At 41.1% G+C, this 17,814-nt stretch overlaps 5 non-coding genes across 5 annotated transcripts; all 5 read left to right on the top strand.

The window, feature by feature from the left end:
* Positions 1–2,603: 2,603 nt before the first annotated feature.
* Positions 2,604–2,722, top strand: LOC140575740 (5S ribosomal RNA). Its single transcript, XR_011981005.1, has one exon. It is a non-coding gene; the product is annotated as a 5S ribosomal RNA (ribosomal RNA).
* A 4,180-nt stretch (positions 2,723–6,902) lies between these two features.
* On the top strand, positions 6,903–7,021 carry LOC140576507 (5S ribosomal RNA). The gene has a single exon (XR_011981717.1). It is a non-coding gene; the product is annotated as a 5S ribosomal RNA (ribosomal RNA).
* Positions 7,022–9,004: 1,983 nt separating this feature from the next.
* On the top strand, positions 9,005–9,123 carry LOC140575727 (5S ribosomal RNA). The gene has a single exon (XR_011980992.1). It is a non-coding gene; the product is annotated as a 5S ribosomal RNA (ribosomal RNA).
* A 4,120-nt stretch (positions 9,124–13,243) lies between these two features.
* LOC140575716 (5S ribosomal RNA) lies at positions 13,244–13,362 on the top strand. The gene has a single exon (XR_011980981.1). It is a non-coding gene; the product is annotated as a 5S ribosomal RNA (ribosomal RNA).
* A 3,777-nt stretch (positions 13,363–17,139) lies between these two features.
* Positions 17,140–17,258, top strand: LOC140575923 (5S ribosomal RNA). The gene has a single exon (XR_011981176.1). It is a non-coding gene; the product is annotated as a 5S ribosomal RNA (ribosomal RNA).
* The last annotated feature ends 556 nt before the right edge of the window (positions 17,259–17,814 follow it).

The following is a 17,814-nucleotide window of genomic DNA, read 5'->3' as shown; positions in this document are numbered from 1 at the left end:
TCTTAATTATTGTCAATTGTATTTGTCACAAAAAGTGGCATTTGCATTTATTTGTGTTACTTGTGTAGTCTATAAAATATGTAAAATGTTCATGCTATCAAATGTAAAATAAGAAAATGAAGTTACTTATCACACCTAGTATGAATTAATTTAACCCTCAGTATATTGTATGGATACAACACTGACGTTATACTGAAGCTTTTCTGTTCTATGTGTTAGCAGGAGAAATAACTGAGCTTTACTTATTAAGAGTGGAAAATGATCCATCGGTTGTCTTCACTTTTCCCTATTCTCCCCAGCGAGAAGCCGAAACTAACTGATAAGTGCCTGATGTACTGAAGAGGCCTCCAGACCTCTATGAGGTTATATGTTTGCTGGGATAAACTCCATGATACACATTCTACTCATAACAAATTCGCTTAGTCTCTTTTGGGAAAACAGGCAGTGACGGAGAGTATGACATTTTCAGGGTGAAATAGATACACTACATAAATATCTTCCAATAATTACATTAAAAGTTACTTACACATATGCGTCGGACATTTACATAAATATTATTGCAATCGATGAAACCGACGCTTAAATTCGTAAAATCCACAAATATGGCACACATAAACATAACTAACCATTCTCATTTAAATTAACTTCACAGAGATTAAAAAAAAAAAAAAGTCTTACACAGAAGTTGTAGTTTCTGGAAACTCCAAGATGAGCTACTGAAAAGAAACCATCTGAAGATGCGCTTTAACTAAAGAAACTCGCCGGTTTTATAAAGGACATGTTTTATGTAACTGTGTTTTATCTGCTCGTTTTACTTAAGTCACTATTGCTGAACACGGGCGGACACGAAAAAACACTAGGAGGAATGTCGATATGTTCACAACTACAGCCATCATCGTTGAGTTAGCCTGCAGCAGACTGCAGCTGCTAACAGCAGGACAGCCATGCGTTGTGCAAGAATACAAAGCTACAACGACAGTCTGTGTACCTTTAGCTTTGTAATGGGAAACAGACTGCACAAGCAGACGTGTAGACCTGTGACAAACTGAACTATCCCGAATACCGTTCAGACCTGCTTTAGTCAACCAGTATTTAGTCAGTCACTAATTGTGCAAGTTCTCCCACTTAAAAAAAATGAGAGAGGCCTGTAATTCACATCATAGGTAGACCTCAACTATGAGAGACAAAATGAGGGAAAAAATCTGAAAATCACATTGTCTGATTTTTAAAGAATTTATTTGCAAATAATGGTGGAAAATAAGTATTTGGTCACCTACAAACAAGCAAGATTTCTGGCTGTCACAGGCCTGTAACTTCTTCTTTAAGAGGCTTCTCTGTCCTCCACTCATTACCTGTATTAATGGCACCTGTTTGAACTCGTTAACAGTAGAAAAGACAACTGCCCACAACCTCAAACAGTCACACTCCAAACCCCACTATGGTGAAGACCAAAGAGCTGTCGAAGGACACCAGAAACAAAATTGTAGACCTGCACCAGGCTGGGAAGACTGAATCTGCAATAGGCAAGCAGCTTGGTGTGAAGAAATCTACTGTGGGAGCAATAATCAGAAAATGGGAGACCTACAAGACCACTGCTAATGTGTTTGGTACAAACACAACTCGTGAATGCTGAGTTGCATCCAAAGAACACCCTACCAACTGTGAAGCATGGGGGTGGCAACATCATGCTTTGGGGCTGTTTCTCTGCAAAGGGACTAGGACGACTGGTCCATGTACATGAAAGAATGAATGGGGCCATGTGTTGTGAGATTTTGAGTGCAAACCTCCTTCCATCAGCAAGGGCATTGAAGATGAAACGTGGCTGGGTCTTTCAGCATGATAATGATCCCAAGCACACTGCCAGGGCAACAAAGGAGTGGCTTCGTAAGAAGCATTTCAAGGCCTAGCCAGTCTCCAGATCTCAACCCCATAGAAAACCTTTGGAGGGAGTTGAAAGTCCGCGTTGCCCACCGACAGCCCCACAATATCACTGCTCTAGAGGAGATCTGCATGGAGGAATGGGCCAACATACCAGCAACGGTGTATGCCTACCTTGTGAAGACTTACAGAAAACGTTTGACCTCTGCCATTGCCAACAAAGGATATATAACAAAGTATTGAGATGAACTTTTGTTATTGATCAAATACTTATTTCCCACCATTATTTGCAAATAAATTCTTTAAAAATCAGACAATGTGATTTTCTGATTTAATTTTTTTCTCATTTTGTCTCTCATAGTTGAGGTGTACCTATGATGTGAATTACAGGCCTCTCTTATCTTTTTAAGTGTGAGAACTTGCACAATTGGTGACTGACGAAATCCTTTTTTCCCCCACTGTATAGCTAGCTAATAACCCTAAGACTGCAGCTGTAAAGTACAATAGACGGATCCAGCGTTAGATGTTCAACGTAGTTGAACGTTTTCGTATAGCTTTCAGTATTTGAGATACCTCACGAACAACCACATGAAGCAATTCGGAGCAGCTGGTGATACACAGTCTACTTTCACCGAATAAAGGGGGGAGGGGGGGTGTGTAGTGTGGAAGAGGCAGGCGTATTTTGCTGCATGCTTATAAAAAGGCTAAGTGGAAGTAGTGCTTTCGCTTACGGCCATACCACCCTGAGCACGCCCGATCTCGTCTGATCTCGGAAGCTAAGCAGGGTCGGGCCTGGTTAGTACTTGGATGGGAGACCGCCTGGGAATACCAGGTGCTGTAAGCTTTTCTCATCCTCAAGCACTCACATGCACATTCTTTCACTTGCTCTTCTTCCTTTTACTCCATCTTACTTTATGCTTTCACAAATATACAACACATTACACTTTTTTTTTTTACACATACCTCCTTGTATTACATTTCATACACTCTGTGGAGTCTTAGGAGTTGAAACTTTTCAGCGGAAAATTGCCGTTAAAGCCCACCTGCATGGCCTGCCATGGGATGGAAACCAATCACTTGTAGTTTGGCTTAATTATAGCCAAATTCTTACAAAACACTGAAAAATATCAAACCAGAACTCTGTGGAGGGAATGCTGTGGATAAAAGGAACCCAAGCCTGTCAGTAGGGGTCAGTGTACGTTAGAGGAAACTGACAACATGGGGGAAAGTCTGTTACAGGATGTCAACATATAGCAAGACTACAACCAATCATAATGACAGCACTTGGGTGGGCCGACCCCAATATTTGCTATTTAAAAAAAAAAACACCTGCTAATTTAGATCACTTAATTAGGTCATATTAAAGCAACATATTACGAAAGGGAGTGAGCTGTGGGGAAATAACAGCACCGTTTCATCACAGTCGTTATGTTATTTCACTGTTACACACAACCTCAAGTCGTGGGCCTTCATTCATGGGTTCTCGTTCTCGTTTCGGGGGCAGGGAGGGGAGCAAATCAAAAGTCCTTCACCACTTGTGAATTGTTTTCTAGGAAGTGGAATGGCTGATTTCCAGTTGCATTGAGGTTTTTAAAATTCTCCTCCCAGATCTGCGTGCATCTACAACAGTTGTTCTTTTATCCCCCTGAAGCATCACAGAGCTCTTTGAACTTGACATGGCGACACACACTTCCCTTAGTTAAATGGCTGGCCGGCCCACTCAGCCTGAGCCTGCTTCATCGGCATCCCTGCAACTCGCAACTCACCTGAGAACGATGCTTCACCCGGCGTGCCAGCCTCTTGTTTTGTTTTCCCGGCTTCCATATTGGTAGGAAGTAGCCCCTGCATTTATCCCATAGTCATGTTGTAGCTTAGTATGTCAAATTTAAGGGTGTAAATAAAAGAAGCCAAGACTGTTGAGAAACATTTGGAATTTTAGAATTGACCTGTTTTACAACCGCATTTGACTGATGTGGGTTTTTTTTTTGTTTTTGTTTTTTTTTTGCAGTTGAAGGAGAACACAAGCTTAATTATTAAACTGCGGCAAAGTAAATACAGCACCATATTCCGACGTTGGGTAAGGCCTTTTATGTTGACAAGACCGAGTCTGCCGGCCGGTGTGAGCCTTTGCTGCTGTGTCGGTTTACTCCTGAAAGAGCAGTAAATGGAAGCTCCCTGTGCTTCAGAATGAAAAAGCACCTGTTACTCCCAATATTCAATAATCATTTATCAAGAGTAAAAAAAATGTAAACTGTAATGAATGTGGACAAGAACAGCTTCTTTTCCACACTAAAAAAAGGACTATGAAATATAAAATAAAATGCGAAATTAAATAATCTTTTAAAAACGTCTGTATAGAAATAGATACATCTTAATTATTGTCAATTGTATTTGTCACAAAAAGTGGCATTTGCATTTATTTGTGTTACTTGTGTAGTCTATAAAATATGTCAAATGTTCATGCTATCAAATGTAAAATAAGAAAATGAAGTTACTTATCACACCTAGTATGAATTAATTTAACCCTCAGTATATTGTATGGATACAACACTGACGTTATACTGAAGCTTTTCTGTTCTATGTGTTAGCAGGAGAAATAACTGAGCTTTACTTATTAAGAGTGGAAAATGATCCATCGGTTGTCTTCACTTTTCCCTATTCTCCCCAGCGAGAAGCCGAAACTAACTGATAAGTGCCTGATGTACTGAAGAGGCCTCCAGACCTCTATGAGGTTATATGTTTGCTGGGATAAACTCCATGATACACATTCTACTCATAACAAATTCGCTTAGTCTCTTTTGGGAAAACAGGCAGTGACGGAGAGTATGACATTTTCAGGGTGAAATAGATACACTACATAAATATCTTCCAATAATTACATTAAAAGTTACTTACACATATGCGTCGGACATTTACATAAATATTATTGCAATCGATGAAACCGACGCTTAAATTCGTAAAATCCACAAATATGGCACACATAAACATAACTAACCATTCTCATTTAAATTAACTTCACAGAGATTAAAAAAAAAAAAAAAAGTCTTACACAGAAGTTGTAGTTTCTGGAAACTCCAAGATGAGCTACTGAAAAGAAACCATCTGAAGATGCGCTTTAACTAAAGAAACTCGCCGGTTTTATAAAGGACATGTTTTATGTAACTGTGTTTTATCTGCTCGTTTTACTTAAGTCACTATTGCTGAACACGGGCGGACACGAAAAAACACTAGGAGGAATGTCGATATGTTCACAACTACAGCCATCATCGTTGAGTTAGCCTGCAGCAGACTGCAGCTGCTAACAGCAGGACAGCCATGCGTTGTGCAAGAATACAAAGCTACAACGACAGTCTGTATACCTTTAGCTTTGTAATGGGAAACAGACTGCACAAGCAGACGTGTAGACCTGTGACAAACTGAACTATCCCGAATACCGTTCAGACCTGCTTTAGTCAACCAGTATTTAGTCAGTCACTAATTGTGCAAGTTCTCCCACTTAAAAAAAATGAGAGAGGCCTGTAATTCACATCATAGGTAGACCTCAACTATGAGAGACAAAATGAGGGAAAAAATCTGAAAATCACATTGTCTGATTTTTAAAGAATTTATTTGCAAATAATGGTGGAAAATAAGTATTTGGTCACCTACAAACAAGCAAGATTTCTGGCTGTCACAGGCCTGTAACTTCTTCTTTAAGAGGCTTCTCTGTCCTCCACTCATTACCTGTATTAATGGCACCTGTTTGAACTCGTTAACAGTAGAAAAGACAACTGCCCACAACCTCAAACAGTCACACTCCAAACCCCACTATGGTGAAGACCAAAGAGCTGTCGAAGGACACCAGAAACAAAATTGTAGACCTGCACCAGGCTGGGAAGACTGAATCTGCAATAGGCAAGCAGCTTGGTGTGAAGAAATCTACTGTGGGAGCAATAATCAGAAAATGGGAGACCTACAAGACCACTACTAATGTGTTTGGTACAAACACAACTCGTGAATGCTGAGTTGCATCCAAAGAACACCCTACCAACTGTGAAGCATGGGGGTGGCAACATCATGCTTTGGGGCTGTTTCTCTGCAAAGGGACTAGGACGACTGGTCCATGTACATGAAAGAATGAATGGGGCCATGTGTTGTGAGATTTTGAGTGCAAACCTCCTTCCATCAGCAAGGGCATTGAAGATGAAACGTGGCTGGGTCTTTCAGCATGATAATGATCCCAAGCACACTGCCAGGGCAACAAAGGAGTGGCTTCGTAAGAAGCATTTCAAGGCCTAGCCAGTCTCCAGATCTCAACCCCATAGAAAACCTTTGGAGGGAGTTGAAAGTCCGCGTTGCCCACCGACAGCCCCACAATATCACTGCTCTAGAGGAGATCTGCATGGAGGAATGGGCCAACATACCAGCAACGGTGTATGCCTACCTTGTGAAGACTTACAGAAAACGTTTGACCTCTGCCATTGCCAACAAAGGATATATAACAAAGTATTGAGATGAACTTTTGTTATTGATCAAATACTTATTTCCCACCATTATTTGCAAATAAATTCTTTAAAAATGAGACAATGTGATTTTCTGATTTAATTTTTTTCTCATTTTGTCTCTCATAGTTGAGGTGTACCTATGATGTGAATTACAGGCCTCTCTTATCTTTTTAAGTGTGAGAACTTGCACAATTGGTGACTGACGAAATCCTTTTTTCCCCCACTGTATAGCTAGCTAATAACCCTAAGACTGCAGCTGTAAAGTACAATAGACGGATCCAGCGTTAGATGTTCAACGTAGTTGAACGTTTTCGTATAGCTTTCAGTATTTGAGATACCTCACGAACAACCACATGAAGCAATTCGGAGGCGCTGGTGATACACAGTCTATCTTTCACCGAATAAAGGGGGGAGGGGAAGGGGAGGGGCGGGGGGAGGGGCAGGGGGAGGGGAGGGGAGGGGAGGGGGGTGTGTAGTGTGGAAGAGGCAGGCGTATTTTGCTGCATGCTTATAAAAAGGCTAAGTGGAAGTAGTGCTTTCGCTTACGGCCATACCACCCTGAGCACGCCCGATCTCGTCTGATCTCGGAAGCTAAGCAGGGTCGGGCCTGGTTAGTACTTGGATGGAAGACCGCCTGGGAATACCAGGTGCTGTAAGCTTTTCTCATCCTCAAGCACTCACATGCACATTCTTTCACTTGCTCTTCTTCCTTTTACTCCATCTTACTTTATGCTTTCACAAATATACAACACATTACACTTTTTTTTTTTACACATACCTCCTTGTATTACATTTCATACACTCTGTGGAGTCTTAGGAGTTGAAACTTTTCAGCGGAAAATTGCCGTTAAAGCCCACCTGCATGGCCTGCCATGGGATGGAAACCAATCACTTGTAGTTTGGCTTAATTATAGCCAAATTCTTACAAAACACTGAAAAATATCAAACCAGAACTCTGTGGAGGGAATGCTGTGGATAAAAGGAACCCAAGCCTGTCAGTAGGGGTCAGTGTACGTTAGAGGAAACTGACAACATGGGGGAAAGTCTGTTACAGCATGTCAACGCATAGCAAGACTACAACCAATCATAATGACAGCGCTTGAGTGGGCCGACCCCAATATTTGCTATTTAAAAAAAACACCTGCTAATTTAGATCACTTAATTAGGTCATATTAAAGCAACACATCACGAAAGGGAGTGAGCTGTGGGGAAATAACAGCACCGTTTCATCACAGTCGTGATGTTATTTCACCGTTACACACAACCTCAAGTCGTGGGCCTTCATTCATGGGTTCTCGTTCTGGTTTCGGGGGCGGGGAGGGGAGCAAATCAAAAGTCCTTCACCACTTGTGAATTATTTTCTAGGAAGTGGAATGGCTGATTTCCAGTTGCATTGAGGTTTTTAAAATTCTCCTCCCAGATCTGCGTGCATCTACAACAGTTGTTCTTTTATCCCCCTGAAGCTTCACAGAGCTCTTTGAACTTGACATGGCGACACACACTTCCCTTAGTTAAATGGCTGGCCGGCCCACTCAGCCCGAGCCTGCTTCATCGGCATCCCTGCAACTCGCAACTCACCTGAGAGCGATGCTTCACCCGGCGTGCCAGCCTCTTGTTTTGTTTTCCCGGCTTCCATATTGGTAGGAAGTAGCCCCTGCATTTATCCCATAGTCATGTTGTAGCTTAGTATGTCAAATTTAAGGGTGTAAATAAAAGAAGCCAAGACTGTTGAGAAACATTTGGAATTTTAGAATTGACCCGTTTTACAACCGCATTTGACTGATGTGGGGTTTTTTTTGTTTTTGTTTTTTTTTTGCAGTTGAAGGAGAACACAAACTTAATTATTAAACTGCGGCAAAGTAAATACAGCACCATATTCCGGGGCCTCTTTGAAATGAATTTTTCTTTCACCATTCATAAATATTTCAACAGGGTTCACTCCTAAAAATAAAAGAGTTTATTGAAAAGATGGCGAGGAACGTCGAGATTAAAAGCCTGATAATACTTTTCATAATGAAATGGAGCAGCTTTTCTTGTGACCAGGAACACAAATCTTGTCCACATCAGCTCCAAATGAGATGTACAATTTCTCCATTTAGCGTTTTTTATTTTATTTATTTCCTTCCGGAAATGACGTTGGGTAAGGACTTTTATGTTGACAAGACCGAGTCTGCCGGCCGGTGTGAGCCTTTGCTGCTGCTGTAAAAGCAGAGTCGGTTTATTCCTGAAAGAGCAGTAAATGTCAGCTCCCTGACAAGTTGTTGTTTTTGTTTGTGAATGAGACTGAAAAAAATGTGTGATTCACTGTAGAACAGGTTGTTTGTGTTTTTGTGTTTTGTGAGATGAGAGAGATGGACCTGGTGGTGTTTAGATGCAAAGTATTTTTTGTAATGGCGGAGTAAGTTGTTGCTGAAAGTTAAAGTGTCGGGCAAAAGAGCAAGTTTATTTGTTTTTGCAAAAAGAGAAGGAGGACAGGAGAGAGAGCAATGAAAAGTGTGATTGGTGTGAATGAGCTTGGTGGGATTGCTTTGGAAGTAAGAAAGGGGAGGGGGTGAGCGAGTGAGCGTGTCCCCTGTAGTGTGGAAGAGGCAGGCGTATTTTGCTGCATGCTTATAAATAGGCTAAGTGGAAGCAGTGGTTTCGCTTACGGCCATACCACCCTGAGCACGCCCGATCTCGTCTGATCTCGGAAGCTAAGCAGGGTCGGGCCTGGTTAGTACTTGGATGGGAGACCGCCTGGGAATACCAGGTGCTGTAAGCTTTTCTCATCCTCAAGCACTCACATGCACATTCTTTCACTTGCTCTTCTTCCTTTTACTCCATCTTACTTTATGCTTTCACAAATATACAACACATTACACTTTTTTTTTTTTACACATACCTCCTTGTATTACATTTCATACACTCTGTGGAGTCTTAGGAGTTGAAACTTTTCAGCGGAAAATTGCCGTTAAAGCCCACCTGCATGGCCTGCCATGGGATGGAAACCAATCACTTGTAGTTTGGCTTAATTATAGCCAAATTCTTACAAAACACTGAAAAATATCAAACCAGAACTCTGTGGAGGGAATGCTGTGGATAAAAGGAACCCAAGCCTGTCAGTAGGGGTCAGTGTACGTTAGAGGAAACTGACAACATGGGGGAAAGTCTGTTACAGGATGTCAACATATAGCAAGACTACAACCAATCATAATGACAGCGCTTGGGTGGGCCGACCCCAATATTTGCTATTTAAAAAAAAACACCTGCTAATTTAGATCACTTAATTAGGTCATATTAAAGCAACATATTACGAAAGGGAGTGAGCTGTGGGGAAATAACAGCACCGTTTCATCACAGTCGTTATGTTATTTCACTGTTACACACAACCTCAAGTCGTGGGCCTTCATTCATGGGTTCTCGTTCTCGTTTCGGGGGCGGGGAGGGGAGCAAATCAAAAGTCCTTCACCACTTGTGAATTGTTTTCTAGGAAGTGGAATGGCTGATTTCCAGTTGCATTGAGGTTTTTAAAATTCTCCTCCCAGATCTGCGTGCATCTACAACAGTTGTTCTTTTATCCCCCTGAAGCATCACAGAGCTCTTTGAACTTGACATGGCGACACACACTTCCCTTAGTTAAATGGCTGGCCGGCCCACTCAGCCCGAGCCTGCTTCATCGGCATCCCTGCAACTCGCAACTCACCTGAGAGCGATGCTTCACCCGGCGTGCCAGCCTCTTGTTTTGTTTTCCCGGCTTCCATATTGGTAGGAAGTAGCCCCTGCATTTATCCCATAGTCATGTTGTAGCTTAGTATGTCAAATTTAAGGGTGTAAATAAAAGAAGCCAAGACTGTTGAGAAACATTTTAGAATTGACCTGTTTTACAACCGCATTTGACTGATGTGGGTTTTTTTTTTGTTTTTGTTTTTTTTTTGCAGTTGAAGGAGAACACAAGCTTAATTATTAAACTGCGGCAAAGTAAATACAGCACCATATTCCGACGTTGGGTAAGGCCTTTTATGTTGACAAGACCGAGTCTGCCGGCCGGTGTGAGCCTTTGCTGCTGTGTCGGTTTACTCCTGAAAGAGCAGTAAATGGAAGCTCCCTGTGCTTCAGAATGAAAAAGCACCTGTTACTCCCAATATTCAATAATCATTTATCAAGAGTAAAAAAAATGTAAACTGTAATGAATGTGGACAAGAACAGCTTCTTTTCCACACTAAAAAAAGGACTATGAAATATAAAATAAAATGCGAAATTAAATAATCTTTTAAAAACGTCTGTATAGAAATAGATACATCTTAATTATTGTCAATTGTATTTGTCACAAAAAGTGGCATTTGCATTTATTTGTGTTACTTGTGTAGTCTATAAAATATGTCAAATGTTCATGCTATCAAATGTAAAATAAGAAAATGAAGTTACTTATCACACCTAGTATGAATTAATTTAACCCTCAGTATATTGTATGGATACAACACTGACGTTATACTGAAGCTTTTCTGTTCTATGTGTTAGCAGGAGAAATAACTGAGCTTTACTTATTAAGAGTGGAAAATGATCCATCGGTTGTCTTCACTTTTCCCTATTCTCCCCAGCGAGAAGCCGAAACTAACTGATAAGTGCCTGATGTACTGAAGAGGCCTCCAGACCTCTATGAGGTTATATGTTTGCTGGGATAAACTCCATGATACACATTCTACTCATAACAAATTCGCTTAGTCTCTTTTGGGAAAACAGGCAGTGACGGAGAGTATGACATTTTCAGGGTGAAATAGATACACTACATAAATATCTTCCAATAATTACATTAAAAGTTACTTACACATATGCGTCGGACATTTACATAAATATTATTGCAATCGATGAAACCGACGCTTAAATTCGTAAAATCCACAAATATGGCACACATAAACATAACTAACCATTCTCATTTAAATTAACTTCACAGAGATTAAAAAAAAAAAAAAGTCTTACACAGAAGTTGTAGTTTCTGGAAACTCCAAGATGAGCTACTGAAAAGAAACCATCTGAAGATGCGCTTTAACTAAAGAAACTCGCCGGTTTTATAAAGGACATGTTTTATGTAACTGTGTTTTATCTGCTCGTTTTACTTAAGTCACTATTGCTGAACACGGGCGGACACGAAAAAACACTAGGAGGAATGTCGATATGTTCACAACTACAGCCATCATCGTTGAGTTAGCCTGCAGCAGACTGCAGCTGCTAACAGCAGGACAGCCATGCGTTGTGCAAGAATACAAAGCTACAACGACAGTCTGTGTACCTTTAGCTTTGTAATGGGAAACAGACTGCACAAGCAGACGTGTAGACCTGTGACAAACTGAACTATCCCGAATACCGTTCAGACCTGCTTTAGTCAACCAGTATTTAGTCAGTCACTAATTGTGCAAGTTCTCCCACTTAAAAAAAATGAGAGAGGCCTGTAATTCACATCATAGGTAGACCTCAACTATGAGAGACAAAATGAGGGAAAAAATCTGAAAATCACATTGTCTGATTTTTAAAGAATTTATTTGCAAATAATGGTGGAAAATAAGTATTTGGTCACCTACAAACAAGCAAGATTTCTGGCTGTCACAGGCCTGTAACTTCTTCTTTAAGAGGCTTCTCTGTCCTCCACTCATTACCTGTATTAATGGCACCTGTTTGAACTCGTTAACAGTAGAAAAGACAACTGCCCACAACCTCAAACAGTCACACTCCAAACCCCACTATGGTGAAGACCAAAGAGCTGTCGAAGGACACCAGAAACAAAATTGTAGACCTGCACCAGGCTGGGAAGACTGAATCTGCAATAGGCAAGCAGCTTGGTGTGAAGAAATCTACTGTGGGAGCAATAATCAGAAAATGGGAGACCTACAAGACCACTGCTAATGTGTTTGGTACAAACACAACTCGTGAATGCTGAGTTGCATCCAAAGAACACCCTACCAACTGTGAAGCATGGGGGTGGCAACATCATGCTTTGGGGCTGTTTCTCTGCAAAGGGACTAGGACGACTGGTCCATGTACATGAAAGAATGAATGGGGCCATGTGTTGTGAGATTTTGAGTGCAAACCTCCTTCCATCAGCAAGGGCATTGAAGATGAAACGTGGCTGGGTCTTTCAGCATGATAATGATCCCAAGCACACTGCCAGGGCAACAAAGGAGTGGCTTCGTAAGAAGCATTTCAAGGCCTAGCCAGTCTCCAGATCTCAACCCCATAGAAAACCTTTGGAGGGAGTTGAAAGTCCGCGTTGCCCACCGACAGCCCCACAATATCACTGCTCTAGAGGAGATCTGCATGGAGGAATGGGCCAACATACCAGCAACGGTGTATGCCTACCTTGTGAAGACTTACAGAAAACGTTTGACCTCTGCCATTGCCAACAAAGGATATATAACAAAGTATTGAGATGAACTTTTGTTATTGATCAAATACTTATTTCCCACCATTATTTGCAAATAAATTCTTTAAAAATCAGACAATGTGATTTTCTGATTTAATTTTTTTCTCATTTTGTCTCTCATAGTTGAGGTGTACCTATGATGTGAATTACAGGCCTCTCTTATCTTTTTAAGTGTGAGAACTTGCACAATTGGTGACTGACGAAATCCTTTTTTCCCCCACTGTATAGCTAGCTAATAACCCTAAGACTGCAGCTGTAAAGTACAATAGACGGATCCAGCGTTAGATGTTCAACGTAGTTGAACGTTTTCGTATAGCTTTCAGTATTTGAGATACCTCACGAACAACCACATGAAGCAATTCGGAGCAGCTGGTGATACACAGTCTACTTTCACCGAATAAAGGGGGGAGGGGGGGTGTGTAGTGTGGAAGAGGCAGGCGTATTTTGCTGCATGCTTATAAAAAGGCTAAGTGGAAGTAGTGCTTTCGCTTACGGCCATACCACCCTGAGCACGCCCGATCTCGTCTGATCTCGGAAGCTAAGCAGGGTCGGGCCTGGTTAGTACTTGGATGGGAGACCGCCTGGGAATACCAGGTGCTGTAAGCTTTTCTCATCCTCAAGCACTCACATGCACATTCTTTCACTTGCTCTTCTTCCTTTTACTCCATCTTACTTTATGCTTTCACAAATATACAACACATTACACTTTTTTTTTTTACACATACCTCCTTGTATTACATTTCATACACTCTGTGGAGTCTTAGGAGTTGAAACTTTTCAGCGGAAAATTGCCGTTAAAGCCCACCTGCATGGCCTGCCATGGGATGGAAACCAATCACTTGTAGTTTGGCTTAATTATAGCCAAATTCTTACAAAACACTGAAAAATATCAAACCAGAACTCTGTGGAGGGAATGCTGTGGATAAAAGGAACCCAAGCCTGTCAGTAGGGGTCAGTGTACGTTAGAGGAAACTGACAACATGGGGGAAAGTCTGTTACAGGATGTCAACATATAGCAAGACTACAACCAATCATAATGACAGCACTTGGGTGGGCCGACCCCAATATTTGCTATTTAAAAAAAAAAACACCTGCTAATTTAGATCACTTAATTAGGTCATATTAAAGCAACATATTACGAAAGGGAGTGAGCTGTGGGGAAATAACAGCACCGTTTCATCACAGTCGTTATGTTATTTCACTGTTACACACAACCTCAAGTCGTGGGCCTTCATTCATGGGTTCTCGTTCTCGTTTCGGGGGCAGGGAGGGGAGCAAATCAAAAGTCCTTCACCACTTGTGAATTGTTTTCTAGGAAGTGGAATGGCTGATTTCCAGTTGCATTGAGGTTTTTAAAATTCTCCTCCCAGATCTGCGTGCATCTACAACAGTTGTTCTTTTATCCCCCTGAAGCATCACAGAGCTCTTTGAACTTGACATGGCGACACACACTTCCCTTAGTTAAATGGCTGGCCGGCCCACTCAGCCCGAGCCTGCTTCATCGGCATCCCTGCAACTCGCAACTCACCTGAGAACGATGCTTCACCCGGCGTGCCAGCCTCTTGTTTTGTTTTCCCGGCTTCCATATTGGTAGGAAGTAGCCCCTGCATTTATCCCATAGTCATGTTGTAGCTTAGTATGTCAAATTTAAGGGTGTAAATAAAAGAAGCCAAGACTGTTGAGAAACATTTGGAATTTTAGAATTGACCTGTTTTACAACCGCATTTGACTGATGTGGGTTTTTTTTTTGTTTTTGTTTTTTTTTTGCAGTTGAAGGAGAACACAAGCTTAATTATTAAACTGCGGCAAAGTAAATACAGCACCATATTCCGACGTTGGGTAAGGCCTTTTATGTTGACAAGACCGAGTCTGCCGGCCGGTGTGAGCCTTTGCTGCTGTGTCGGTTTACTCCTGAAAGAGCAGTAAATGGAAGCTCCCTGTGCTTCAGAATGAAAAAGCACCTGTTACTCCCAATATTCAATAATCATTTATCAAGAGTAAAAAAAATGTAAACTGTAATGAATGTGGACAAGAACAGCTTCTTTTCCACACTAAAAAAAGGACTATGAAATATAAAATAAAATGCGAAATTAAATAATCTTTTAAAAACGTCTGTATAGAAATAGATACATCTTAATTATTGTCAATTGTATTTGTCACAAAAAGTGGCATTTGCATTTATTTGTGTTACTTGTGTAGTCTATAAAATATGTCAAATGTTCATGCTATCAAATGTAAAATAAGAAAATGAAGTTACTTATCACACCTAGTATGAATTAATTTAACCCTCAGTATATTGTATGGATACAACACTGACGTTATACTGAAGCTTTTCTGTTCTATGTGTTAGCAGGAGAAATAACTGAGCTTTACTTATTAAGAGTGGAAAATGATCCATCGGTTGTCTTCACTTTTCCCTATTCTCCCCAGCGAGAAGCCGAAACTAACTGATAAGTGCCTGATGTACTGAAGAGGCCTCCAGACCTCTATGAGGTTATATGTTTGCTGGGATAAACTCCATGATACACATTCTACTCATAACAAATTCGCTTAGTCTCTTTTGGGAAAACAGGCAGTGACGGAGAGTATGACATTTTCAGGGTGAAATAGATACACTACATAAATATCTTCCAATAATTACATTAAAAGTTACTTACACATATGCGTCGGACATTTACATAAATATTATTGCAATCGATGAAACCGACGCTTAAATTCGTAAAATCCACAAATATGGCACACATAAACATAACTAACCATTCTCATTTAAATTAACTTCACAGAGATTAAAAAAAAAAAAAAAAGTCTTACACAGAAGTTGTAGTTTCTGGAAACTCCAAGATGAGCTACTGAAAAGAAACCATCTGAAGATGCGCTTTAACTAAAGAAACTCGCCGGTTTTATAAAGGACATGTTTTATGTAACTGTGTTTTATCTGCTCGTTTTACTTAAGTCACTATTGCTGAACACGGGCGGACACGAAAAAACACTAGGAGGAATGTCGATATGTTCACAACTACAGCCATCATCGTTGAGTTAGCCTGCAGCAGACTGCAGCTGCTAACAGCAGGACAGCCATGCGTTGTGCAAGAATACAAAGCTACAACGACAGTCTGTATACCTTTAGCTTTGTAATGGGAAACAGACTGCACAAGCAGACGTGTAGACCTGTGACAAACTGAACTATCCCGAATACCGTTCAGACCTGCTTTAGTCAACCAGTATTTAGTCAGTCACTAATTGTGCAAGTTCTCCCACTTAAAAAAAATGAGAGAGGCCTGTAATTCACATCATAGGTAGACCTCAACTATGAGAGACAAAATGAGGGAAAAAATCTGAAAATCACATTGTCTGATTTTTAAAGAATTTATTTGCAAATAATGGTGGAAAATAAGTATTTGGTCACCTACAAACAAGCAAGATTTCTGGCTGTCACAGGCCTGTAACTTCTTCTTTAAGAGGCTTCTCTGTCCTCCACTCATTACCTGTATTAATGGCACCTGTTTGAACTCGTTAACAGTAGAAAAGACAACTGCCCACAACCTCAAACAGTCACACTCCAAACCCCACTATGGTGAAGACCAAAGAGCTGTCGAAGGACACCAGAAACAAAATTGTAGACCTGCACCAGGCTGGGAAGACTGAATCTGCAATAGGCAAGCAGCTTGGTGTGAAGAAATCTACTGTGGGAGCAATAATCAGAAAATGGGAGACCTACAAGACCACTACTAATGTGTTTGGTACAAACACAACTCGTGAATGCTGAGTTGCATCCAAAGAACACCCTACCAACTGTGAAGCATGGGGGTGGCAACATCATGCTTTGGGGCTGTTTCTCTGCAAAGGGACTAGGACGACTGGTCCATGTACATGAAAGAATGAATGGGGCCATGTGTTGTGAGATTTTGAGTGCAAACCTCCTTCCATCAGCAAGGGCATTGAAGATGAAACGTGGCTGGGTCTTTCAGCATGATAATGATCCCAAGCACACTGCCAGGGCAACAAAGGAGTGGCTTCGTAAGAAGCATTTCAAGGCCTAGCCAGTCTCCAGATCTCAACCCCATAGAAAACCTTTGGAGGGAGTTGAAAGTCCGCGTTGCCCACCGACAGCCCCACAATATCACTGCTCTAGAGGAGATCTGCATGGAGGAATGGGCCAACATACCAGCAACGGTGTATGCCTACCTTGTGAAGACTTACAGAAAACGTTTGACCTCTGCCATTGCCAACAAAGGATATATAACAAAGTATTGAGATGAACTTTTGTTATTGATCAAATACTTATTTCCCACCATTATTTGCAAATAAATTGTGTGTAGTGTGGAAGAGGCAGGCGTATTTTGCTGCATGCTTATAAAAAGGCTAAGTGGAAGTAGTGCTTTCGCTTACGGCCATACCACCCTGAGCACGCCCGATCTCGTCTGATCTAGGAAGCTAAGCAGGGTCGGGCCTGGTTAGTACTTGGATGGAAGACCGCCTGGGAATACCAGGTGCTGTAAGCTTTTCTCATCCTCAAGCACTCACATGCACATTCTTTCACTTGCTCTTCTTCCTTTTACTCCATCTTACTTTATGCTTTCACAAATATACAACACATTACACTTTTTTTTTTTACACATACCTCCTTGTATTACATTTCATACACTCTGTGGAGTCTTAGGAGTTGAAACTTTTCAGCGGAAAATTGCCGTTAAAGCCCACCTGCATGGCCTGCCATGGGATGGAAACCAATCACTTGTAGTTTGGCTTAATTATAGCCAAATTCTTACAAAACACTGAAAAATATCAAACCAGAACTCTGTGGAGGGAATGCTGTGGATAAAAGGAACCCAAGCCTGTCAGTAGGGGTCAGTGTACGTTAGAGGAAACTGACAACATGGGGGAAAGTCTGTTACAGGTTGTCAACGCATAGCAAGACTACAACCAATCATAATGACAGCGCTTGAGTGGGCCGACCCCAATATTTGCTATTTAAAAAAAACACCTGCTAATTTAGATCACTTAATTAGGTCATATTAAAGCAACACATCACGAAAGGGAGTGAGCTGTGGGGAAATA

Source organism: Salminus brasiliensis, chromosome 13 (assembly GCF_030463535.1).
Source record: "Salminus brasiliensis chromosome 13, fSalBra1.hap2, whole genome shotgun sequence".
Classification (NCBI taxonomy): Eukaryota; Metazoa; Chordata; class Actinopteri; order Characiformes; family Bryconidae; genus Salminus; species Salminus brasiliensis.
This window is presented reverse-complemented; position numbering and strand designations above follow the sequence as displayed.